The sequence below is a fragment of the Lonchura striata genome, chromosome 4 (assembly GCF_050655825.1).
Source record: "Lonchura striata isolate lonStrDom1 chromosome 4, ASM5065582v1, whole genome shotgun sequence".
Lineage (NCBI taxonomy): Eukaryota > Metazoa > Chordata > Aves > Passeriformes > Estrildidae > Lonchura > Lonchura striata.
The window spans coordinates 66092559-66118386 of NC_140706.1; the positions used below are offsets into that span (position 1 = coordinate 66092559).

The window sequence follows — 25828 nt, forward strand, 5'->3', positions numbered from 1 at the left end:
TGAAAGACTTTCCTGTGTACCAAAGAAAGAGAGGTGACCAGGAATGTGTCAAACATCACCCAGACTGAGCCTGCCTGTCACCTTCCCTTATTTTCTCTAAAAAGTGCCTGGCTCAGAGAATCCCTTGGGTGAGTGTTAGAACTCTCAGTCTGTCTTGGTCCCACCATCACTGACACAAGAAAGGATTAATTTGCTTGGAAGGGAAAGGAGGAAATAGTGGAATTTAGAGAATGAGTTGGAAAGGAGTTTACACCTGGTCACAGAAGTAAGAAAATTTAAAAATTAAATAAGAGCATACAGATGGGAACATTTCCTGTTGCTAGTATGGACACTTTTATGGAGAATTTAAGCCACGTAATACTTGCTTTCTTGTTAGGTTTGCCTTTCACAAATCCTCTAAAAGCAGTTCACAAGCTGTGATGAGAAGCAGTAGATGAAGCAGGCAAATGGCCCTGAAGGGAAACAGGGGAGGGCAGTTTTTCTGTGCATTGATTTCTCTTTATCAGAAGATGCCTAGGTTTTCTATCTTTTTCACTTCAGGATTTTGAAAGTGACAACTCTAAGTTCTATTTAAGCAGTATGTCTCACAGATAAATTCTGGGCAGCTGATAGATGTTTTCAGTCAGAGACATTGTCCCCAGAGACATTGTCCCAGCTTAGAAACTCCATCAACGGGCAAGGAGAGAGTGGACGGTGTGCATCCCTTTCAGTAAAGGTTTTTCATTGCTACAGGACAATAATTAATAGTTTATGCTATGTTTTGGGATTTTAAAAAATATTCTTATTAATATTTTGGGTAGATTCTTTCCAAGACTTGTACAGAACACTTGGATTTGAGGGTTCCTTTTGAAATCTCTGAGCACGCTGCAGAGCTGCTGTTAAACTCTGACCTGGTCACTAATTCTGAGTCCATTGGCATGTCTGTGTTTTATGTGTGTAGAGCATATGGCAGGGTTATGCTTGTAAATGGAGAGGGAAATAAAAAGCTGTCGTTGCCAGGAGTTCTGTGGAGTGTTTAAAGTGGATCCTGAGGGCTGTGGGATACACCTGTACAATAATTATCCATCAGGTGTTCTGTGGAATGTTTAAAGTGGATCCTGAGGGCTGTGTGATCACCTGTACAGGAATTACCCATCAGAGCCCCAGCAGGAGCTGCTTGAGCACAGGGGTTTCTCATGGTGATTTTGTGGTGGTTATCTCTTTCAGGTGGGGAACACGTTGGCTGGTGATGCTGTTCTCTTTCTCTCCTGTTCCACAGTTGATCTGGAGGTCAGGATTTCCATCCCTGCTGAAAGTGGCTAAAACATCAGGTAAAGATGAAATATGTTTTATTGTTTAAACTATGTTCAGCCCTGGTTATAGAAGAACTGAAAATTAGGTTATTTAGTGAAATAGTATGGTGGGATTGCACTGGGGTAGTTAGCCAGGAAGGCTCATGTGAAGAGTGTGAGGTGCAGGAGAAAACAAAATGTTTTCTGTCAGATAATTTGATGGATTAATCTTAGACTAACATTTGTTATTTGTTTATTTATTTGAGAGGTATAGTTAATGGTAATTAATTTTAAATTAAATCAAGAGGGGTAAAAAGAGTTGCATTAGGCCCAAGTGAAAAAGAGATGTGACTCTTTGCAACCTTTATTAGAAATGTTCATGAAGCCTCTAATTAATCAATGTTTAGAGCCATGTTTAGATTCAATGTTTAGAGCCAAAATTCAGTTGTATCCATGTTTCCAAGGAGATCATCACTGCTCAGTGCAGTGACTTGGGTGTTTTCAGAGGAGCTGAGAGACATCTGTCCCTGTGACTTCCTTTAACTCATAGGAGTACTTTTTAGGTAAAAAGAGAAGGAAATTTGAAAGATGAAGCAAAGGTCTTAATGAATAAATAGTATTACATAAACACTCAATAGTTATCATTCATAAAGTCTGACAGGACATAAACTCTGCTGAAAAATCTTGTTAGGTAACCTGCCAAAAGCTGAATATATTCTAATATGTCATTTGTCTTCTTAGAGTCATTTAAACCCCATGAACAAATACAGAGGAATGGGGGAAAAAGAAAATCTTAATTCAAACTGTTTTTAGCCACCATTGTGTGGCAAGGAGGTTTTTCCAGTGCAGTGGGGTAAAGAAATGGACTGGGAGAAGGGAAGCTTGGAGCTTGAAACTTCAAAAAAATTTCTTTTATTTATTTATTTTAAAATAAATAAAAGTAGTTGGGAGCAGGAATCACTCTGCTTGAAAAGGGCCTGGAAAGGACTAGCATATGTGAGGAAGGAGGCATTTTTGGAGGGATTGGCACAGCCAATCTTCGTGAGGTTATACTTCGAAAATAATAAATATACACATTAAAAGGATTACTCTAGGTGAGGCCTTCTTCATGCCTCGCTTGGAGCAGAAATACTTTGTATTAAAGGAATAGTCTGAGGCAGCAAAACAAAGTATTTTGAGCCTGTTTTATGAGCCATCTCTCTCTCTGGCTCTCTCTCCATACATATCTGTGTGTAACCTATTTTAAGTGTGCAGAGTTGGAGCTCTGGCACCATTTGAGAGTGTTACACTTGGCGTGTCAGGATTTCCAGCACGCCAGATTAAAGCCTGGGTCCTTTGGAAAGTGGGGATGCCACTCAGTCTGGTTTGCAGCAGGGGTTATGTATCATTTGTAAGTTTTTAATCATATTTCAGAGCTGTGAAATGATGCCCTTTGGTGCTCAGCCTGTTGTTTTCATCAGCTGTGCTTGAGCTCTGGGAAGCTGATAATTTGGGGACGGTGGCTCACTCCTTCACAGAGGGTGTTGGGAATTGTGAGCATAGGAACAGAGTTGGATGGGTTGCAAATGACTGCAGATTTATGATGGGCTCTGAGGCTTGAGAAGGATTACAATAAGCAGGCAGCAGTGCTGGTGGGCCTGATTTCAGTCAGAGAAGGGCCTCCAGTGCAAATGGTGAGATTTTCATGCAGTGTGGTGAGAGGTGCCAATTAATCAGCTAGAGAGATTGAGAATCGTCTAAATGAGCAGCTTGAAAATCATCTGAAATAAAACAAATTGAAAACACTTGGAGACTCTTTAGGCTATTGAGCAGGGAAAGAGAGCTTGCAAACAGGTCTTATGGCTGAGTTAAAATAACTGATTTAGCATTCACCGATTCTAAAATTTATATTTTTTAATGTGAATGTGTTTTGCCTTCTTTTGGAGAGGATTTGCAGAACGAAGAATAAGTCAATTTTCATAATCTGGTATTTTCATAATAGCTGTCTGAACAGTTGGGGACTGTTTGCCCCTGCATGAGGAGGGAAATGATAATGCTGCAAGGAGGAAAGAAATCCTGCTCTGAAGAGAAGTGTTCTCAGCTGGAGAGCCATCCTGACACCAGCAGCTCACAGCTTCCCCCAGACTGTGCAGCTGGGGGTATCATTGCAGTGATGGCACTGATGCCATCATGGCACTGACACCTCTGTTAAATTATTAACAAAAAGTAGACATCAAACAGATATTTTTTTTTTTTTAAACAACAGCTGCTTCAAAGTGGAAGTGCATAATTGAGAGTACAGGGGTTCCTGGAATGTTTTCATTGATATTTTCTGCTGCTGATCTAGTATTCCTTCCTCTTTGCTGCTGTTGAAAAGATTATTCTTAGGAAATAAAGACATACTTTGGGATTTCTGCTGGCAAAAATAAATACACGGTGTCCTCATGAAGAAATAAGTGAATAGGATCCTATTGTAAATATTTTGCAAGAGGGACATGGGGTAGGGTCTGAGGCACAAGGAGCAAAACATGTTTCCAGAGGTCAACCTAATTTAGTACCAAAAAAAGCTACCAAATACCTAATGATAGATTTCTTCCATACAATAATGTATTTATAAAGATACTCCTGACACTTACAAGTTTAATGTGAAATTAGAAGAATGTATTTTTTTCTATTTTTTTCCTGCCTTAGAAGATTGTATTTTCAAGTCAACTTTAAACTGTCTTGAGCTAATTCTAAACTGCATCACTCTACAGTAATTCTTGTCACCATAAAGAGAACTTTTAGTGTTTTATAAAGCAGTTGTTTTGTAAATAAAGCTAATTTTCCAAAATAACAGTTCAGCTTTGAGCAAAGTAGCTGTCTGAACTTTGGAGAGAATCAGGGATTTTGATTTACATGGACAATATTTTATGAAAAGTGGTTTTAGGGTACCCCCGAGGCACCCACAAAAACTCATTAATTCACACCCCTTTGTGAACATAAAAATTGTGACATTCTGGGCTTAAAAAAAAAAGAGTTATGCTTAGAAATATAGAGGAGCTGCTGAGGTTGGCAAGGAATGATATTAGGTGGGCAAGAAGAAGGTGCTGCTTTGGAAGGTTTTTAGAGCTATTTATGGAGCTTTAATTGTAGCAGAGGGTGGAAAAAAGAAGCAAGGACAAGATAGGGTGAGGATCTCAGGCAGACACTCTTTAACTGAATAGTATTTTCAACATATCTGTAAGGATAATATCAATATTAATTTGTTGGTGTTAATATTTTGTAAATATTTTCTGTCTCATCAAGTGTCTTGAAAAATTATGTTGTCCCTTTAATGTAATGGTAGGTTTTTTACCCCTGAAGTTTCTTCATGGGCTAAAATATTCTACCTTTGACTTAGGCCTGACAATAAGAAAGAGAGAATTCTGATTTTTAAAAAGAAAAAGGAAACTTTTACTAGATTTACCCCAAAATGACACTTGGCTTGCTCAGCTATTTCTCATGTGAAATGTCAGCATGGGGTCTTTTTTTTTTTTTAATACAATTTGGCAAATAGCCAAGTATCCCCAAGGCTGGCATCCAGCTTTTGGAGATCAAGAGATCTCAGATCACAGGAGATAGATGGTATTCTCACCCCTGCAGAGGCTGTTGAGAGGGGAAGTGACAAAGTTACTCAGTGGGTTACAAATCAAACTGGAGGTGCTGGATAAGAGACCATAACATTTAGTCAGACTAAATTATCATGATTGTACCTCTGAACTTAAAATCTTTTCAGCAATGAACCTAAAAATAAAATATCCTTAGAAAATCCTTCCTAGCCTGACTCTGTTCTATTTTTTTCTGCTTTGGATTTACTGGGCTTTCTTTTGTTCTTTTTCCTCTAAGGAAATACAGCTCTACTGAATTACCTTCAGTAAATCCTAAATCTGCTGTGGGAGTTTGGAGAGGCAGCAGAGCCCTGGGTAAGGTGCACTGATAATGATTCCTGCAGAGTAGGAAAGACAAAGATGACACCACTTAGCACAGAACAAAGCAGCACCAAGGTTTTGAGTGTGGTTGTTGCAAACCTCTTTGGGATTCTAACTAATTTATTTTTTTTTTTTTGGTACAATGAATCTGTCAGTGTTTGATGTTTTTTGTGAGTAGGTTTCAATTCTCCTTCTGCATCAGCAAAGGCATTTTTGCCAGAGATTTCAAGAAGCCTTATTCCACTACCTGGAGTGGAGGAGGAAATATATAAAAAAGTAAAGTAGAGAAAGAATTCCACACATCCACCTAGGTTTTTCTCATTCCTCAAGGTTCTCTCTTTCCCTTTTTTTGGTGCTGAGAATAATTTTTCTTTTTACTGTGTTCTTGAGTAGCTCTCACCTAATATATTTTTTCTTGCTAATAAATTAGTTTTCTGATAGTTTTAAGTGTGTTTGTGACACTCCCTGTGTCTTAGAAGTGGTAATAAATGACCACAGCTCATGAAACTTAATCTTAGAAAATGAGAAATTGATTCTCATCTTGTCTAAGTGCTCAGATACCACGGTGTGTAAAAGAGATAATAATTATGTGTGATTCTTAGTCCTGTGCTCCCTGCCCAGGGACATGCTCTTTAATTTTGTAATGAGTAAAACTAGAATGTTTCAATTGTGAGAACGAGGTAAGACTTCTTCTGCAAGAACTCTGCAGAGTTCTGGGATTTCAATGGTAGCTGGAAACAGCAATAGGGATGGTGGTTTTGAAACCTCTCCAGTGAGTGAAGCATAAGTAGAAAATATTGCCTCTTCTCACTGTGAAGGACTATACAAAATTTTTCTCTTTTATTCTGGAAAGCTTTGAAAGAACTGTCAAGTATTTCCATTTCTTGCTGAAACTGGTCAAATTTATGCCCCCCATTGCCATGGAGTGCTTTTGCTTTGGCAGGAGAAAATGCAGATAAATTTAATCAGTCTTCACATCCCTGTGGAAGCTGTGGATTCATTTTCTTTCCAGGAGGAGAGGAGCAGCTAAGAGCAGTTTAACCAGTCAGATCACTTAGCCAGGACCCTCTCTTTGGGGCCAGAAGTAGCTTTTATAGGAAAACATAAAAGTCTCAATAGTGACAATTATATAAAAGGTGACTGATAGTCCCCTGTGGGTACCAATCAAGATTCTGTGTAAGGAAAAGAGAATCAGCAGCACTGGTCAGTCTAGAAGGATTTTCAGGTTTTTGCAAGCATGCTTCTGAAATAAATTTCGAGGTGAAAGCTCATTTCTTTTCTCTGGATCTCCAGTACCATGCTGGCTTAGTGAGGCTGTTCCTTGGAATTTTGTTTTGTTTTGGTGGGCTTTTTAAGTTCCTGAGCTCATTTTCATGACAATGTGTATGATGGCTCCAAGATTTCAGTTCCTGTTTGGTAATCACCACTTCAGGGTCAATTTTTTTTTTTGTGTACAATTAAGATAAAATAACATTAAGATGTATAAATGTAGAATATAGCACACAGAGAAAAAACTGTCACCTTCTTCCCTACTCTTTTAGGCTTACAAGTTGGCCCTACATAGTTGGACATCATCTTTATTACCTTGGATAAGAGTCTCATATCATCTTATAATTTTTCATGATAAGCTAAAAATGTATTTGGGAACAGAAAGACCTGTTTGTTCTGGAATGGGAATTTGAGTCTGTCTTCACTCAGCTGCAATTTACCCTCATGGTAAAAACAGCCAAAATATGGGAAACAGTGGTGTCCCTGAATCTAACACCTCTGTTTGATTTTACTGGGGTCTGGTATTATTCCCTCAGTATCAAAGTGCCAGGATTTAAAATAAATACTGGTGAGTGGAGGAAAGTGAAAAAAAATAATCCAGAGATTCGAAATTTGTTCAACACCCACATTGGAAACTCACAGCAACAAGTGAAGTTAAACAATAGAGATTTCAGTACTGATGTGGAGGGCAGGAGGGCAGTGGGGTACAAGTTAGGAGCTGCAGCACAGTTAAGCCCCATTTTGTTAAGAGACACAAACAAGCCTGTTATTTTATGCTGAAACATGGGATGAGAACTTGTAAAAAATGTGCATTTTTCTTGTTCGGCTATACACTTCCAAGAATAATGAACAAAGATGGACAACTATTAGAGGACTTTATGTATTTTAATGTTACAAGTGGGAACTGCAGGATTAAAACAAAGACATCAAAATGCCATATGCTGATTTTTATCTGTTACAGAATCAATTCAGCTGCTTGTAACTTTATGTTCTTATTACTGCAGAGGTGAAAAATGCAGTCTTTGTGGGCCTTGTAATCAGTTCCAAAACCTTGGATCCTAAGCCACAAGGCATTTAAATGCCCTGGGACCTTCCTCTGTATCTTCTTGGAGGTAAAAGTAAATCCATGAAGAAAGTGCAGTGATTCTTCCACGTGTTTGGCCATGCTCATTCCCCTCCTCTCCACGAATGTTCCTTAATGTTTTCCCTGCTGTGGGCTTCCTTTAGCCCTGTGCTTGTACCTGATGGATGATCCATGCCCTGGAATCTCTGTTCTCTTGGGCTCCCAGCCTAACCTTGAAGCCTTCAGGTGTCACATGTATTCAGTGCCGTGGAATTCTTTTTTTCCATCCATTTTAATCCTCTATCATCAATCTGTTAACAATCGCTGGATGTTTTGTTTCATCTCAGGAAACATCTGGAATAGCCATACATATTTAGTGGTCTTTTGTTGAAAGGATCTTTTTTTTATTTGGTTTCATATGTCGTTTTTCTTTTTTCATATACCTTGCTTTGCTACCTATTTTCACTTATATGTATATGTTGGGTCATGAATTTGTAAAGTGGATCTTTGTCCTGCCATCAAATAATGTGTATGAGCAATTGCTTATTTATTGCAGCTTTTTAAGAGTGAGTCTTCTGTGATATTTAAGAGTTGTTTGACATAACTTTTCAAAACAAGCAAATAAACAAAATATTCATAATGTTTTAGAAATGACCAACCAATGTGACTAGGTACAGACTTAACAGTACAAATGATAAAATATAAAAAAAAAACCAAACAAAACAAAACCCTGCTAGACAAAATGCTGACAGAAGAAGGTAGAAGTGCAGCACTTACCTAAGTGCATCATAGTCATAATAATTCTAATAAAAAATAATTGTAGTGCAAATCTTTTATATAACAGCCTGTTGTATAGAGCTCTTGGATGGGGAAAAATAAAAAACAAGAAGTAGATTTGGGGTTCATCTGTGTTTTCAAGTCTTCAAACCCTGTTCTGAAGGACCATGCTTTGAGAAGCTGAAATATAGAAGCAAAATGGTGGTAAATGGGCTGAGAGAGGGGGAAAGTGTTAATCTGTCCTTGAAGTCATGCCAAACAGAACCAGGAGTTGTGCAAGAATCTGAAGAAGGGCCAAAAAGGGAACAAAAATGAAATGAGCTCTGGACTAGGGCATCCTTCTGAAGCAGGGAGTCCTGTTTCTGACATGGCTTGCACCGAGGGGAGGAGAGGGCTGTGTGAGCACATCTGCTCTCTGCTGTCACAGGCTGAGAGACAGAAGCACCCCTGGGCACCACAATAGATGGAGTCCCTGTCAGCTAAAGGCAATTATCTTAACTGTCACTGCCTCTGCTGCTGACGTCATGGATGTGCATCTAGAGAAGTGCTGGCCTTGTGTTTAAAACTGTATGAGAGCTCTGTTTGTTGTGTACCTTCTGTTTGGTGGGTTGTACAGTTGTTTTTTTCTCCGTGGCTCCTTTGAGGAGACATGATTTTGTAATTTGAACCACAGGCAAATTCACTATCACTCTTGGCTAGTGCATTTATGGACTTTGCTTTCAACCTGGTTTTGAAACTTGCTCATCTGTCTCCCTGGCTCCTGTGTTTTAGGGGAACCTAATGTCCCTATAACCATTAAGATTTGGCCATGTTCTGTTCCAACGTAACAGCCCCTCAGAGCTGTAGGAAGTTTTATTCCTGTTGCACATCTGCAGCGAGAGCCAGGCATTTGAAATCTGAGCCCCTTAAGGGCCAATGTCTCGGAGATATTGATCATCTCCTGCATCTTTTCGTCTGCTTTCAATTCCCATTGCAGCCAGCGGGAGTCGAGGCTCTCTGCACCTTGCAGGATGAGGCTCGCAGAGGCTGCTCTTGGAGGAGGCTGCCTGCCTTCAGCTGGCTGGCTAATCTCTCATCAGATGGCTCCATGTGTTGTGGAACATCCCAGATATTCCTGCTGTCAGCTGAAGGTAGAACAATATCTGCATTGTCTGGGCTCGAGCTGAAAAGTTGCTAAGTGAGAGCAAGTCGGAGTTGTGGATTTCAGCTTTCTTGGAAATTTGCATGTGAGGCTTTGTCGGAGCCCCTGCCTGGCTCAGGGGTTCTGTGTGGTGGAAAAGCTTCTCCTCCAACCTGTGCTTCCAAAGAAAGGCTCAGCAGTCTCTGTTGTTCGGTCTCATGGTTGTTTATTGTAAGCTATCTAAAAGATTTTCTTCCTGAGCTGCTGCAGTTTGCTCACAGCTCAGGCAGAGCCACACACACACCCTGACATCCTTCTCTGTCTCTCGTCTTCTCTCTCCCCGCCCAGGGCTGCTGCTATCTTTTATATGATATATTACGTGTTACGTGTTTACAGTTTTTCCCCAATACTTACTACCTATATTAAATGGTGCCTTTCTACTCTAAACCAATCTGTGAGTGCCAACATCACCAAGAACATGGAGCTAAGGAAGAAGAAAGAGGGAGGACAGGACAGGCCCAGATCCCTCCATCTTAAAACTTCTGACCCCCATGTACAAAACTAAAACCGCCCTGTACAGGTGTTAAAACCCTCCCGTACAGCACTAAAGAATTCTTCCCTCTACTTTGTGACTAATTCTACTATAATATCTAAACTTTTGTGACTCCTTGTTCTTCCTGCAAGGTTGGTAAATCATTCTGTGGCTCAAATCCAAAATCACAGCTGTTTCCAGCTGCCTGCCAGGGTCTAAAATGCTTCTGACCAGGGCCTGGAACCTCCAAAAATGTCTGAGAGACATTTTGAGTTCCAACAAGGCTTCATTTTAGAGTATTGCCTGTGCTGAGAAGGGGCATATTTCCCAGGAATCTTGGTGTTCTGGTAACTTTTTCTGTTTAATAGTGTAATAGTTAAAGCAAGCTAATAATTAAAGGTGAGGTTAATTTCCAGGTAGGGCTTCTATCCTGCTCAGACTAACAATGAAACAGGGAGGTGACTTGAAAATTTCAGCTCTCTGAGATGGTGGAGACAGTTCATGTGTGATAAGGTCCCAAAAGGATCTTCTAAAATAGTTGTGAACATTTAGTATGATTGGAAATGAGAACTGCAGCTGAACCAATGGGAGGTGAGGAGGAGGAAGATCTCACCTGAGCACAGCCTTTTTTTAATGGAAGGGCTAAAGAAAAGATTTATAGAACCAAGACCCCAGATTCTAATACTTTTGAGGATATTAACAGTCCCTTTTTGCTGCTTCTCATAGAATTTATGAATAAAGAAAATTATTGATGTGAACACAGGAGCATTTTTACAGGAGGTGACAGTGGATAATTGTGGATAACTTCATGGATCCTTTTTCCTTACATTCTGTGAAGAAAAGATTTTTTGAAAGGAGGCTATTCTAAAGTATAAGCCAAGTTCTCTTTCTGCAGAATTCCAACACTTAAACAGTGAAGAAAAAAAAAAAAAGATAATTTAAGGCACAGAAAGAACTTATTTTTAGGAATCTGAAGCACCTGTCAAACAGAAATTGCGCAGAACGTCAAAAAAGCAAACCCAAAATACCTTAGAGTAGCCAACAAAAGTCAAAGGAATTATTAAAATATTGAGCTTAGCACTTACTGAGTAAACCCCTTTTTCTCCCCTACTTGCACACAGTTATTTTGAGTACACTCAGTGCACACTTTATTCTCCAGGCCTCCATTCCCAAATGGGCCAGGACACTCTTAGTTGCCTTCCCAGTCAGACATTTGGCCTTGAGTTTTTCTGTTTTCACTGGAGTCAGCTTAGGCTGTATTAAGCCAAAGTGCGCAGTGCATTGGACAGGTGAAAACTGGCGATTTAAAAGCATGATGCCTTTTCCAGAGACTGGATCTGTCCTTATCCTAGGCAATTATTTTGGCAGTGCAGTTTCTGTTTTCCAAGCAGCAATGCTGCCAAAGATTTTGGTCAGTCAGGGGCAAAAAATCCTGCTAAAAAAGTTAAATATAAATCAGCAGCATGTTGAAATCAGTAGGTGGATGTGGAACATAAACAGAGAAAAACAGAAATGTATCTGCTACATCTTCCCTAGATTTTGTTCTTTTGGTGCAAATATCCTCTGTGCCTGTGCAGATTCAGTATTGATAGTTTAAAAGGACAATAACTTCTTTGTGCAATAGTTACCTACAGCCTGATGCACATATTGTCGTTCAGTAGCCCTTGTAAAGATCTTTGCAGCTGACCAGCATTTTTCTGAATGAGTTAAAGAACTGTTGCATATTTACGGAATCTTCTGATACTGAAATTTTTCTGTCAGAGCAAAAATTATTCATTTAGGAAACCTCCTAAACCCAATCTGAGTTTCCTTGATGTGAAAACCAGGGTGTGGGAAGAGTGGAAAGAGGAAATGGTTCATATCAGCCTCCCTGTTTAGAAGTTAGGGCATTGCCAGGATGTGCATCTGAAGCCAAGGATGCTCCTGGATGCCATGATATGGTTCTAGTTACAAATGACCCTGGTGTGTGGGGCTCATGTCCCAGCTATCAGTGCTCTTTCTTCAGGAATAATTTTCACAGTGATTTTATGATTGGTTCAGTCTTCAAAACAGTTATTCTAGACTCTCTGAGGAAAAAATTATTTGTGCTTTTATATAAAGAAAATATTTGAAAACCTAGGTACAGCTTGGTCTTGCTTTTCCCCAACTGGAAGAAATAGTTCTGCTTTTAAACAATTTTAAGAGCTGCAAGAAAGCCATGGTTGTATTTGATCTGTCAGTGAAATTAATTCTTGTTGTTAATAAAACTTGATCTCTTGGACTGGGTGTTTAAGAAATTGCTGTGCAGCAAATCTAACCATCAGTGTGGGAACAGGAGTTGGCATTAAACCTCTGTGTCTATGAGAGCAGATACAGAACCTAAACATGCAGGGAAAAGGATGGGTTTATTGGTAGGAATATGGGCACTTCAGGGATTAGGTATGGATTTTCTGGATATTTCTGTGATCCATTTAAGTTCCTATCTTGTTTTAGGCTCTATTTAACTTAATTCACGTGTCTCTCTGATGTCCCTGAGTATTTACCTGGGTTATTCATGCCCTTAAATATATTAGGCAGAAGTCCTCAGGGAGGTGTTTCAATAACAAAATAAAATAGATTTGAAATAAACCAAATTAATTAAGAATTCTGATATTCATTGCATTGTATTGATGTAAATCAGATACTGGACAGAAGTAGAAACAAAATTATAGAGGTGGTGGCATTTCCTGTAAGATTTCTGGTATGGTGCTTGTCATGAGGTAAGGAGGACCAGAATTTTAGCATGGAATTAACTTGTATGAACTCGTTTTCCATGTCCCTGTGCAGTTGGTCTGACTGCAGAGAGGGGATGCTTTACATGGGCACAATGAGATGGTATTTTTGTGTCTTTTATGAGTCACTTCCAATAAAATAAAGAGGGGAAATATGCAGAATATGCCTACTCTTGGGCTAATAAACGTAAGAAACTGAGTGTGCATGTTAATCATGTTCATTTCCTGTGGGGAACAGAACTGGAATTACTGTGTGGGGTTTTTTTGGTTTTTTTTTTGTTTTTGTTTTTTTTTTTTTTTTTAATTCTTAGTGATGTAAACCACTTAGTAAAATGGCATTACTTTAAAGGTAATCTTTGGATTCTGTAATAAATATGTGAGTGTTAGAAAATGGGAGCCTCTACAGTGGTAATGGCATGACAACATTCTTCCTCTGATAACACTGAAGTACAGATCTTTCCTCTGGGCCTATGAAGTTTAGGCTTGCATATTCTTAGGTTGTTCATGCTTATTTTTTGAAGAAACCCTGACTGTGGTTGTTCACCACACTCACATTTTTAGTTGTTAGCAGTGTGAACTGAAGATGCTTTTATTTGTTGGAAGTGATTTCTTTGTCTATTTTTCAACTATCATTCTTTTAACACTCATTTACTTCAACTCCATTATTTGAAGGCAAAACAAACAAACAAAAAAACCAAAAACAAGCCACCCCACAAACTGTGAAAGGCTGATCAAAAGCTCATTCATTCTGTTTGTACGTGTGATCTTATCAGCCTGGCCTTTTCCTTTCCAGATGTCACAGTTTTATGTGGTGTAAATGATACATCTCATTACCCAGATGGTCTAAGAAGGCAACAGCTTCTGGGAGGTAAATGCTGTTTAATTCTCTACGTCCAGGGTCTATAAAAAGAGAAACTGGTCAGTAAAGTGTCTGAATATTGCAATATACATTTGGGAACTAAAGCCTTGAACCTACTGACTGTGCACTTGACCAGATGTGGCCTCATCTTTACAGGCAGCAACCAGACCACCAATAAAATTATTCAAAATAAGACTCAAGAGTGGCAATCACTGCTATTCTCATTACAATGAGTTCAACTGTGCACAGAGTGAGGGTCTAGTTCTCATTCACCCTGAAGTATATTGGGTTTGAAGGGAGGAGGGGTTTTCTGTCTTTTTTTTTTTTTTAGATTTTATTCGTTATTTTGTTGTTGGGATTTTTTTAGTGGGTTTTTATGTTAGTTAGTTAGTTTGTTTTTCCCAGAGAAGTATCTGTCAGTGTACAGATATTTTTGGAAAGAAGAGATGTAATTCAGTACAGCTTAAGAGAACTGATAATTGGGCACAAAGGGCTTAATTAATTTTGTTCTTGCATGATGGTGTATAGCATAGGAATTTTACTGAAATTAAAATCACATATCTGAGGGCAGAGCTGACCCATATAAAGTAAGTGTGGCCTCCCTCCTAAATGCCAGAAGCTATTGGACAGCTTTCAATATGTCTCCTTGGCAATTACTTTAAGTCAGCAAATAACCAGACAGAGAAGTATTTCAAATTACCTTGTTTTTGTAAATGCTATGTTAGTTTTTCTGGAGACAGATCTGCATGCAGGAAAGTTTTCTATCCAGCTGAATTAAGTTAAAAATAGACTAAGCTAAGGTAAGCAGGTGCCATCGCAGTGGTCTTCATATAGCACCAAACTATTTCTGGGTTTGACTGCTCCCAGTACAGGTCCCCAGATCTTTTGATATGAATTTCTGCCAGAGTTTGCTGCCTCAAAGACTTACAGGTGATGGAAAAGTGCTTGTCTGCCCAGGGGAGTCCCCATTCCCAGAAGATCCCCCAGGGTTGGGGATCTGGGGAGAAGACCCTGTACAACTGACTGTTTTTTTCCAGTTCTCATTTGGTAAAAATACAAAAAAGGTGAGGTGTCAAAGAAAAGAAACAAACAAACAAAAAAAAAAAAAAAAAAAGGAAAAAAAAAAATGTTTGGGGTGAGGGGTTTGAATATCAAAAATCATTAAAGTTGACATTGAGGCCTTACTGATACTCAATGCTAATACTTCTTCTGCCTTTGATTTTTCTAGTAATCTGCTCTCCATCTGACCTTTCAAACATCTAGCCTCTGAAATGTTTTCCTGCTCACCGTCTCTATTCTTTTAAGTGTAAAAGTGTGAGAAAAATTGTCAAGAACTGAACAACAGTAACATGAAGCTGAAATTTTATTTGGGCTGCTAATGAGAACAAGAGCCTTTAACGCTGTTTATAGAAACATCAAAGTGTGACTTGAAGATACCCACATTTGAAGGACATATTTAATGTCACAATACAACTGAACAAAAATCCTTTAAAAGTTGTAGAAGAGGCTGTTGTTGATGCTAATATAGGTTGATAGCCATGGTGTGAAATTAATAAGTCTAGCAAGGCAAGGCTTCTAAATTACTGAGAAGACAGAAGTTGAACAGAGAGGAGAAAGTACTTTTTAAATTATCTGATTTGCTTTAAAGCCAGCCTGACTACAGATGGTAGGAGCTGAAGGCAGGAAGGAGAGAGTTTGCTAAAGTGTTCTGAACAAGTGCAGGTGAGTTTTGGTTGGGTTGGGTCACAACTGGTAGTGAAAGAATCTGAATGTCTGATGAAAGGTCAGTCCATTAGCAGACAGCCCAAACTGGGTTTTGTGCTTGTGCTGTGCAGAGGCAGGACTTGGGTCAGTGATCCTTATAGCCTTCCAACTCAGGATATTCTCCGTTTTGTTTGGGTAAAATGGCCATGGGTGGTGAAGGAGCTGGGAATACTCGGGTGGTGCTAGAAGGTCTAAAATTTCAGGTCATTGTGACCCACCTCACTGAGCTCTGAATTATCTTCTAAAAGTAAGTGAGATGGAGGGTCATCTATGCAGCTGGAACTTGTGCAGCAGCTGTGGGCAAAGAGAAAAAGGTACTTGTCAGAAAAATATAAAGCTACCCAGAGAATGTCTGAAACTCAGCTAAATTTGTGTCAGAAAGTTTTGTAGCTTCAGATTCACCCTCACAGTACCTGTCACTGGGTGTATTTTGTTTCTCCTGGTTTCTAGTGGTGCAGTGGTGTTCCCATTGCTGGCTATGAAGATCTCTGAAACAAATCTCTCTATTGCCTTCCCTCTGACTGTTATCAGTGTTCTCTGGTGAAGGCCATATTCTAACCAAAGTTATCTTTCCCCTTGTAATTCAGTGACAGAACTGCAGTCTTCAAGAAAAGGCTGTAGTTCCCCAAGTTTCACTCTGGGAAACTAGAACATCTGCCTCAAGACCATTGTTTCACTTATGGATGGAGATATTTATGCATTATTTTATGGGAGTTGGTTTGTTTGTTTTTTTTTTTTTTCTTATTTAAGTAAATATTTCATAATATTTAAGTATATTAAAGTATTTAAGTATATTTTATAATTATTCAGTATTATTTAGCTGCTAAAAGTAAAGCACAATGTTTTTATTAACACTTTTTGTAATTGCATAAGCTCTGGAGTGGGGTAGACATAATATAGATTAAGAATTCTAAAATTAAGATTTTTATGTATTATTCCTACTTTTGACTGAATCTCACTGCTTTGATGTTAGGAGCTGGAGATCTCATTGGAACTGATAAGCATGAGAGGTCAGTTAGCAAAATGTCAGAAGCACTTTATCTTGCTATTACTTAGGCAGCTTCTCCCTAGCCTGGAAATGCTCAGAGCAGCAGGCCACATGAACCCTGGATTCTGAAGTTTTCCCTGGGGTCTGAGTACATACAGGGAATACTTTTAGTGGAGGAGCGTGTGTGTGTACAAGAAAGAGTCAGAAAGTTGGGTACAAAAAGAGAATTGCAGGGCAGTGCATAGAGGAGCCCATGCTGCAGCTGAAACCGAGCCAAAGAAATTCTTGGAATTGATTCTTCCTTCAGAGGAGAACCAATACAGGAAAATGCAAAGTTTTAAGGTGTACTTCCTGCTGACTATCTTGTTTCAAATCTGGTACTCACAGAAGTCAGCTGGCTCCTTTCCTACATGTGATAACTTCAAATGTAAGTCAATATTGAATGAAATAAACACAGTTCTTTTACAAAATGTGTGGTCTAGCTAAATCAGAAAATAAAGGCTTGATTAAGAAATTACTTGGTGAGGGTCTGTACAGGAAGCTATGTGTTAATTATGATGCAGGAAATTAGACTAGATTATCAAAAGTGTACTTCTGGTCTCAAAATTTACAAATCTCTCCAAAGAGCATTATTTGGCTGTGTTTGAGGTAACTGGTGGCTCCTTTGAACTCCCTCAGACTGAGAGTAGGTCTTAGTTGTGTTCAAATCAAATAGGAATCACTCTTTATATATATTACATAAATTTTTGAGTTCAAGAGCATATAAACGTGTATCCATTTATTTTGAAGACAGGGTTCTTCAAATTTTTCAAGGGAGTATTTGCAATAATTTTTCTAACCTCAGTGGAATATAGTGCTATAAGAACATATAACATTTATAGAACATAAAACTTCTCTCCTTTTTTTTTCCCTTTGTGTGCATGTACAGTAATATATATCAAACAAGGTTTAAGGATAAAAGTGACTATATTTTTAAAAAAAGATTATGGCATTTCCAGATAAATGCTGAAGTGAATAACTGTGCCCACTTATGTAATTTTTGTTCAGCACCACCAGGCCACTTGTCCAAGATCATAGTCATCATAAACAAGATCATAAGACTTCAGATATGATTTGAATCATTCATTTTCCTTCTGGGACTGTAGCCAGTTGGCCTTAAATAAAGCTACTCAGGAACTGGCCTGCTTTATATGTACACATGAATCAAATGGAAGCTGGAGTGCTATGTTTGTGGTCATTAAATGGTAAGGTATTGCTGGTGACCAAAAGAAGGTAAAAAAAATCAGGAGACAGTAAAGGTGGTGTATTTCTCAAATATTTTATATTAAGTATTAAACAGCATTCTTGGGACGTGAAGCATGTTTGATCTTAGTTATTTTATTGCTGCAGATACTAACTGAAGGAAAATAAATTTCCTCCTTTAAAAAGCAATGTCTCCTTTTTCATTTTTTAATATAAACTTTTGCATTTGATTTAAAGATATGCATATGGGCTTTTCTTAAGGCTTTGAACAGAATAAACAATGAAATATGTAATTATGACTTTGTGACTTGTCCTAAAAAAATATAAATTTGTAGATTTCTGCAAACCTTGCCAAGAGCTGAGCCATCTGAGAAATGCTGCTACTTTAAAATTGAGGAGCTCACTGGCCACCTTAATCTTTTTTTTGGGTGAATATGAACTACCTATAAAAAAAGAGAATGGTTGACATAAAAAGTATTAAATCCCCATTCCTTTTATCTAGCTCTTTACATTTGGGATTAGAGCTCAAAGAGCTGTGGAAATGCTTTCTAATGAGATTTTGAAATTCTTGTAGCAGGGAAATCCTTGTAGCTCTACAGGGAGCTCTTCTCTGGGAATTTGGTGGCGTATAACTCTTTCTTGATTTCAAATAATTCTTTAGAAACATTAGGGATCCCAATATCAGTTCAAGAAATAGTATTCTCAAATCTGACAGTAAAATTGAGCAGTCATTTTATTTGACTGTGGTAGCATGTGGTTCCAAAGTAAAAATTTTTTTGCAACTATCAGAATTCCTTACGGTGTCTTTAGGAATTCCACCAGACTGAACTGTGTTATCAACTTGAAGTTTTATGCCCAGAGATTTAATATGCTGATAAGAAATTAAACAGTATTGTCAGGACTGAAATTAGTGCTGAAAGTTGTGTGTCAAATCCAATCTCTGTAATGGCTTGTAAAAGATTTGAAAACATAGTCAACTGAAATACCAGCAGTTCAAGGAATTTTGAATTTGTGTGCAATTATTTGCTAAATCTAAGGTGTGGATATTAGGTCTCCTGCAGTACTTTCAGAACTGCTGTGATTTCTTAAAGTTGGGTGCCTCTGGCATAAATTCAAGGGTAGGAGGAGGAGGAGTTGCCTCAGGATCCTGAGCAGAGTTCTCTCCAGCCCCAGGCTTCAGGAAAATTTTACTCTTAGAAATGCAGTTAGGAAATACATTATAAAGGTCATTACACAGAGGAGAATTAAGAATCATCTTCATAGACTGTAAGCTTATGGAAATTTGTATTTGTAACTTTGAAATGGCCACACTATGTAAATCCTTCCTGCTTTAGTAAGTGGGTATCTTTAAAGGGGAAAGGAAGAGTTGTACATTGGTCATTAGTAGTGTGGATTTTTCAGGTTGATAAATAATGGCTATGTGAACTATTTTCTTTACTGCTTGTTCAGAAGTTGCCTTGAACCTAACGTCATAACCTAACAGATTTCACCACTCTCTCCCAGTTTTCACCCATCCCCTTTCTCTTGCTGGCTAATGACAGTTTATGGGTGTAACAAAAGGAAACCTTGCTCCCATCAGACAGATTAGGTAGGGAAGAAAACCACTCCTCTGTGGCTGTGGTATCTGCATTAATGGTTCTGTTGATTTTGCCAGACCCTGTGGAAGCCCACACTCTCCTTCCACGGACCCTTTTGGGTGGTGATAGCTTCACAAGTCCTCAGACCTGATGATGGTCTGTCCCAGAGCTGGCTTTCTAAGTATTAGGAAAAAGGAAACAGTGCTACAGGATTTCCTGCATGCATTTGGTCTTGTCACATACTGTTTGCCATAGGCACATAGGTACTATCAACTTCTCTTTGGCTTGCCTCTAGAAATCTTCTAAGTAGTGCAATCAAGGGCAATTACTGCATCATTTGCTTGTGTTTATAACATATTAGAGCTTTCTGGGCTTAAGCATGCAATCCATCCTGATTGCTACCAAGTAATCCTTTGCAGACCTATAAATCAAAACTGTGGCTGATTTTCAGCAGTGCGATTGCCATGTTTTGAAACTTTGCTAATTAAAACTTTATGAGCATGCAATTAAAGAGCAGAGAGCGTTTTCCCTGACTCACAACTAAAAGTAAGCCATAGTAGTCTCAGCAAAAATGAACTTCCTTTCTGTTTACTTTTCTTAAAACCCTGACGTTTGGGGGTTTCAGGCTTTCCAAACCATTTATCACGTTTGTCTTTGAAGCTCTCTCTTCTGGTTGATTTAGCAACCTGAACTTAACAAGTCAGACTGCTTAGCTAGACCTTCTGACTGTGCTGCAACCTCAGGTGCAGCCTTTGTCAGTGATTTTGTGTGCTTAGTGAAAATCAGGGTTTAAAATAGAAACTTGGTGTTCTGAAGTATAAAGTACTGCTTCAAAAAGATTTCTGGGATCAAAACACAATTACTCAAGATTTGTGAAGGTTTCTAGAAGTCTGTAATGAAACTCAGGATAAGAACAATTACAGTGAATGGAATTAATATGGTTTGTTAGCTCTTAGAATATGTCTCCTTGACGAGTTTCTTTAAACAATAAGGAAAGAAAAAAGTAAAGGTTCCTATAGAAGCTATTAGGCTGAGCTTGTATTTTGGCTCACTTGATCAACCCTACAACTAATGTCTGCTCTTGATTAACTTTCAAATCTGGTCATTTGTAAAACGCCAACAGTTACTTCTTTTTAGTGATTACAAATAATTACTTTCACTTTAATTTCACACAAAGCTCCAAGGTAAAAATTAACTCACTTTGAAGTGCTCCATTCAATCCCAGTAAAGGTATCAACGTAACGCATAGAAATAGCAATCAGCATAGTTCCCCTCTTACTGCAATTTTCATTTTCAAGCAACTATATTTCTGAAAATAGGATCTGGAATGAGAAGAAAACAAAAGGACATATTGAAGAGGTGTGGTTCTCTGGAATGTGCAGGAGTTATAAAAATCTTGTATGTGATGTGATCACTGTTTGATTCCTACCGTAATGCAAATCCCTGGGTATACTGGAATACCTATTCCTCTAAAGAAATCCAAATGGAGCAAAAATGACTAAAGAGTCATTTTTTAATGACTCTTCCAGATGAATACTTTGGTTGGTGTCATGCAGAAATACGTATATGGAAAAATGCGAATTTGATCACAAAAAAAAAGCGGAAATCAAATCAGAGCAGAAGGCATGCTTTGACATTTATTAACATGCAAATTAAAGATTTCATTGCACAGAAGGGATAGTGCCAGAATGCCAAGTGGCAATTTCCCAATATATGTTCTGGGATAGCAGTAATAATTATCTGCTCATTCAGTGGGAACCAACCAGTGTGCAACCACACAGATTTGTAACTCTTTGGGAAATGTGTATGCATTACTAAAACGTGCATTACCCTAGCTATGCCCTTTGGGTAGGTATTGAAAGAAAGGCTTAATTTCCTGACTTCTCTTGTTTGATTTTGCCCATTTATTACCAAAATGATTTTTTTCATTGTGGTTTCAAAGGCTTTTAAAAGGTTACAAAATAAAGAAAGATGAGGGTGTAAAGTAAGCAGTATGGTCATCCTACATAAGTCACAGGCAGTTTTTAAAATTTAGGTGACTGTGTCACCTTGAACCCCATAGGAGTAAAATGCTAACTGATGGGTGTTTTTTTTTTTTTTTTTGAAGTGTACCTGCCACTAGAGGGGAATGGAAGCACATGTTTGCCCCTAGAAAAGTGATGTCCTGATTACAGCCTTGGGTCTTGGAAGTGCCTGTTCTCTCACAGTTCTGTCTGTTCCTTCTCTTTTCAGCCCATTTATTCTCCCTAACTTTGGTCTCCACTTCTGTCACAAAGTCTATTGCTCTTCTGTCCCACTGCTCTATTGCTCCTTCCCACAAATTGTCCTCTTTCATCATCTGTGATACCCTTCCTTTTGTGTCAGTTTTTTCCCTTCTGTTTCTGCACCTCTGTCCTCAAAGCCTGGTTCTGCACTTTTCCCTGCCTTGTGCTCCCGAAGTCATTCTGTTCTGCATGACCCCTTTCCCCTTTCCCTTCCCTATCTTCTCGTCCTTAATTTTTTTAACTAATGAACTGTCTCTGATATTTCACCATGAGGCAGATAGTTATGCAAAACTTTCATCCCAGTGACTCACGTTTGCTAAACTGATAAGCAAAACCTAACTTCCTGTAGGTGTGTGAATAAGAGCTAGAATTTTCACAACGTAATAAATGCTATTGACTGTGGGAAATAAGTTGCTGGATAATTAATGAAGACAAGTCAGTTAAGGTTGAAAAGGTATTTGTTAAAGTTTCCTTTGAGTTATGAAGTTGAAAATTTGTTAAGACAGAAATTATGTTAAAGAGAGTGACAGGATCAGCAGTTATTAATCACCTAAAGCAGGAATGGTGCCACTATTTACAAATATTGAAATGAGTTTTCAGGACACACCTGTCAGGGTGAGATTGCCATCTGGTCACATCTCACAAATTTAGAGACAGAAACAGGCTTTGTGTTTGTTTGATGATTAACAAGTGAGTGGTACTGAGCTATGTGCTACCATGAGCATATGCCAGAAAACCCAGGGAAATCAATATTACAATCCAGACATTCATCTACTCTGTGGAATTTCTCACAGTGATGCAGTGAGGGATGAGGAATGAAAGGCTTTTATTATAATGACTGTCCGTAAAAAACTTTAGTTACCTCTACCAAGTATAAATTGACCTGTATTTTTCATAAATTTTCCTGACCAAATTGATTGACCTAAAACCATTTGATCTCAATTAAGAGTGATAAGAAGGAAGTGAGTAATGCTTTTCTATGGCTGACATGTTTTACTGTGCTTTATCCTGAAAAAAAACACAATACTCCAAATAAACCTTAGACATTCTCACACCATGGCTATGAAATATCTGGTTAAGAGTGATTAATCCCACCGATACCCTGAAATTATAAAATAACCTATTTTATGGCTGCTGAGACCTTACTGAAGTCATTTCTCAAAAGAATAAAATGATGGACTATATAGATATATTGCAGTTAAGAAGAATGGGTTTTGACAAAATCTTAAGTGAAATTAAAGAGAATTCAAATGCTTTTGTGCATTTAAAATATTGCAAAGTATTTCTCAGAGATTAAAGTGAAAAAAATATTCTAAATGTCTAAGCTGTGTAAATATCGTGAAAAATAAAAATATGACAAGAACTGAGTTAACCAGAGCCATCTTTAAAAGTGGTCTCTAAAGGATGACAGGCATATTTATTTTTATATGATTGTTCTCTCTTTAACAAGTTAAAATATAAAGAAGGATGAATTCTTCTTACTAATGTGTCCATAAACCGTTAGGTAAAATCTAACATTAATTAGACGCTGTCATCTGTTCTGTCCAAAATCTGCATTTGCAGGGCTGACATGAGCAGGATTTTGTAACTTAACACTAATGAGAAAGGCATCAGGTATGAAATGAGGTTTCACATGTTTTATATATGCCTTAATAGATGGGCCATCTTTAAAGCAAATTACGTAGGGCGGCAGGCTCAACACTTTCATGTGCTTTTGTCTGCAAAAATTCAATTTTACCTGCCCTCAGAACTGTGTAATGCTTTTAGGTGCCAAAGCTTTCTAGGAAAGTCCCAGTAGTACCTCTATTTCTGTTCCTAGACATGCTCTCAGCCACCTAAGTTGAATGCAGCTGCCTCTAATTCCTGCCTAAGTCTCAGTGTGCAGTTTTGGTACTTCACACAGCTCACCTTCAGGAGTTCATCTGGCAGGCACGCACAGAGCATGACCGAATTGCACACCAAGTTTGGGTTTTGGCATTTTGGAACAGTTGCATGGAAGGAGGAGACCCCTGTTACAGCTCCCAGCTGAAATCGGATCTCTCCCCTTCTAGGAGGGTGCCATAATCATTACAGTATGTGTGTTCCAAGATTGCACTCAATTAGAGTCCTCCACCTAAAAAAATGAATGTGCAGTGAACAGCAGTGTGAATTTGCAGTATCCTTGCTACTCTGAGCCAGCTTCCCACACGGGAATTAATTTACACATTTTATTTTCAGTAAGGTGCCTTTTACTGAGGCTCTTGCATTGCACATTCCTGTTACACAGTGCCTCTGCTGGCATCTGATCTTGAGCTGTAATTTACTGACCAACACATCCAACTCTGCCTCCCCTTACATCACCTCTGGAGAGAGAGGAAAGCCAGCTAGCATCCATGAACCTGTGATTCCTCTGTCCTTCAGGTCATGGAAAAGTTAAAAACCTACAGGAACAGGGGTGTGGAAGTTGGTAATTAGGAAGAAGAGAGGTAGAAGTTTGTAAAGCTGCCTTTTGGTTTGAGGTGGTCACCTGTGGTTTAAGCAGACCATTTTGACTTTGCACAGAAAAATGCTGAGAGTTTGCCGAGAGACATTTTTCAAAGGCAGAACTGAAGAGTGGGGATGAAGTGTTTGAGCTCTTCTACCCTCTTGCATTGCAAGGTCAAGTAGGATAATCTAAGCACATTCAAAACATAATATTTGAATCTTCTGGAATGGCTTTATTTTCCCTGAGTGAACCTGGAAAAACTAATATATTTTATCTGATCATGTGAAAAATCTAAGGCTTGGTTATTTTTCAAGCCATCTGCTAAGCATTCAGCCTTCTAGTATATTTTAACTTTAAAGACTTATATGCTACTGTGAGATATTAAAATGTTTAAATTATTCCTAACCATTGTGCCTTCAGTGAAGCTGTTAAGAATTTTAGCATATTTTAAATAGGTAGGTACCAGTCTACACTCTCACTCAAGTCCAATCAATAATCTTAATATCTTGAAATTATAGAAGATATAGAATATAATTGTATCATGGTGTGCAGTTTTGGGACCTTTACCATGTCATAGTTTTTAATTTTGCTCTGATATTTTGCTCACCTGTTACTCAGCCAGATACAGTTTTACAGCCTCTTGCCTTTCCCCCTTCCTTTTCTCACACGCTCATATTTTTCTTATCAATGCATCTGAAGGAGAATGACTGCATAGTGTCCTGTCTTAGTAGGAGCCCAACATAATTCAAGGAATTAGCAATTAAGTCTGCCCCACTTGATGCACCTTCCTCTTTTATTCAGGCCTGAGCACATTAGACCCCCTATGATAAAGCAGAAAACCCTGCTGATCTCTGCTGTGTGTTCAACAAGGTGAAGTGGTCTAGTGTCTGTTTAAATCTCATGTTTTATGGTAGAGAGGATATGTGCTCCTTTTCTCATCTGTTTCTCAAGTGCTTGCCCTTGGAGGGGGGAACACTGCAGAAATCAGAAATCTCTTTTTTAGAGCCAATATTGCAATCATGGTGAGGCTACACCTCGAGTGCTGTGCTCTGTTTTGGACCCCTGCCTTCAAAAAGGACACTGAGGTGCTGAAGCCTGTCCCAACAAGGGCAGTGAAGGTCATGAAGGATCTAAAAACATGTCTGATGAGTGGCTGAGGGAGCTGTGGTTGTTAATTTGGGAAAAAGGAACCTGGGGAGACATTATGGCTTTCTACCTCAAAGGTAGGTGTAGCCAGGTGAGGCTTGGGCTTGTTTGCCATGTCCAAAGTGAAAGGACAAGTGCTCAGAAGGAATCAGAAATGATCCTGTGGGGTTTGGCAGAAGGTGCAGAGACTAGTGAGTGTTTGTAAAGGAACCCTCCTGAGGAGTTGCCCTAATGTGCTTAAATTGGACTGAAGGATTTGGACATTTCCCAGTCTGAGTTACAGAGGAGGGGAAAGAAGCCTTTATTTGTGTTATCTCATAGTGGCAAATACATGGTTAAATAGGAGCTTTGGCCTTCTGTTCCCATTCAACTATTTCAGTGCCCTTGTCATTCTTTCTTGTATTGTCAGAATCAATGTGGGATGTGATGATTTAGGAAATGGCAGCAAATACTGTGGTTAAAATGCTTCTAGACTTCAGTATAGGCTCTGCAACAGATCATAAATGTCATGATCGCATATCAAGTATTCTAAAATAGCAGATTATTTTAGGAAATAATATCAGATCATGCATTTGGAGATCAGTGCTTGCCCAGAAGGAAAAAAAAACCCCACAGTTATGGTTGACCCTCCAAATTCTCATATGTAAATGTCATATGAATAATGTTCTACACATGGATAATCTCAAGAATGACTCCTCTGTTGTAATTGGCTGCCACACGGTAATGCCAAATTTTAGCGTTTAAGCTGGGACTCTTTTTGCAGTTAAGATGAGTTATTCCCTAGCTCTGCATCGCCCCATCTGGCTCCCGATA

General features: G+C 38.6%; 1 long non-coding RNA gene across 6 annotated transcripts in view; it reads left to right on the forward strand.

Annotated features, from left to right (window-relative positions):
- Nucleotides 1–25828, forward strand: part of LOC146767697 (uncharacterized) — a 382268-nt gene that overhangs the window by 317879 nt on the left and 38561 nt on the right. For 4 of the 6 annotated variants that reach the window (XR_014955217.1, XR_014955216.1, XR_014955214.1 and 1 more), the window contains one exon: nt 1207–13579. This is a non-coding gene — a long non-coding RNA (uncharacterized LOC146767697). The remainder of the gene's footprint in view (nt 1–1206; nt 13580–25828) is intronic. The other 2 variants (XR_014955215.1, XR_014955219.1) reach the window with 2 other exon arrangements.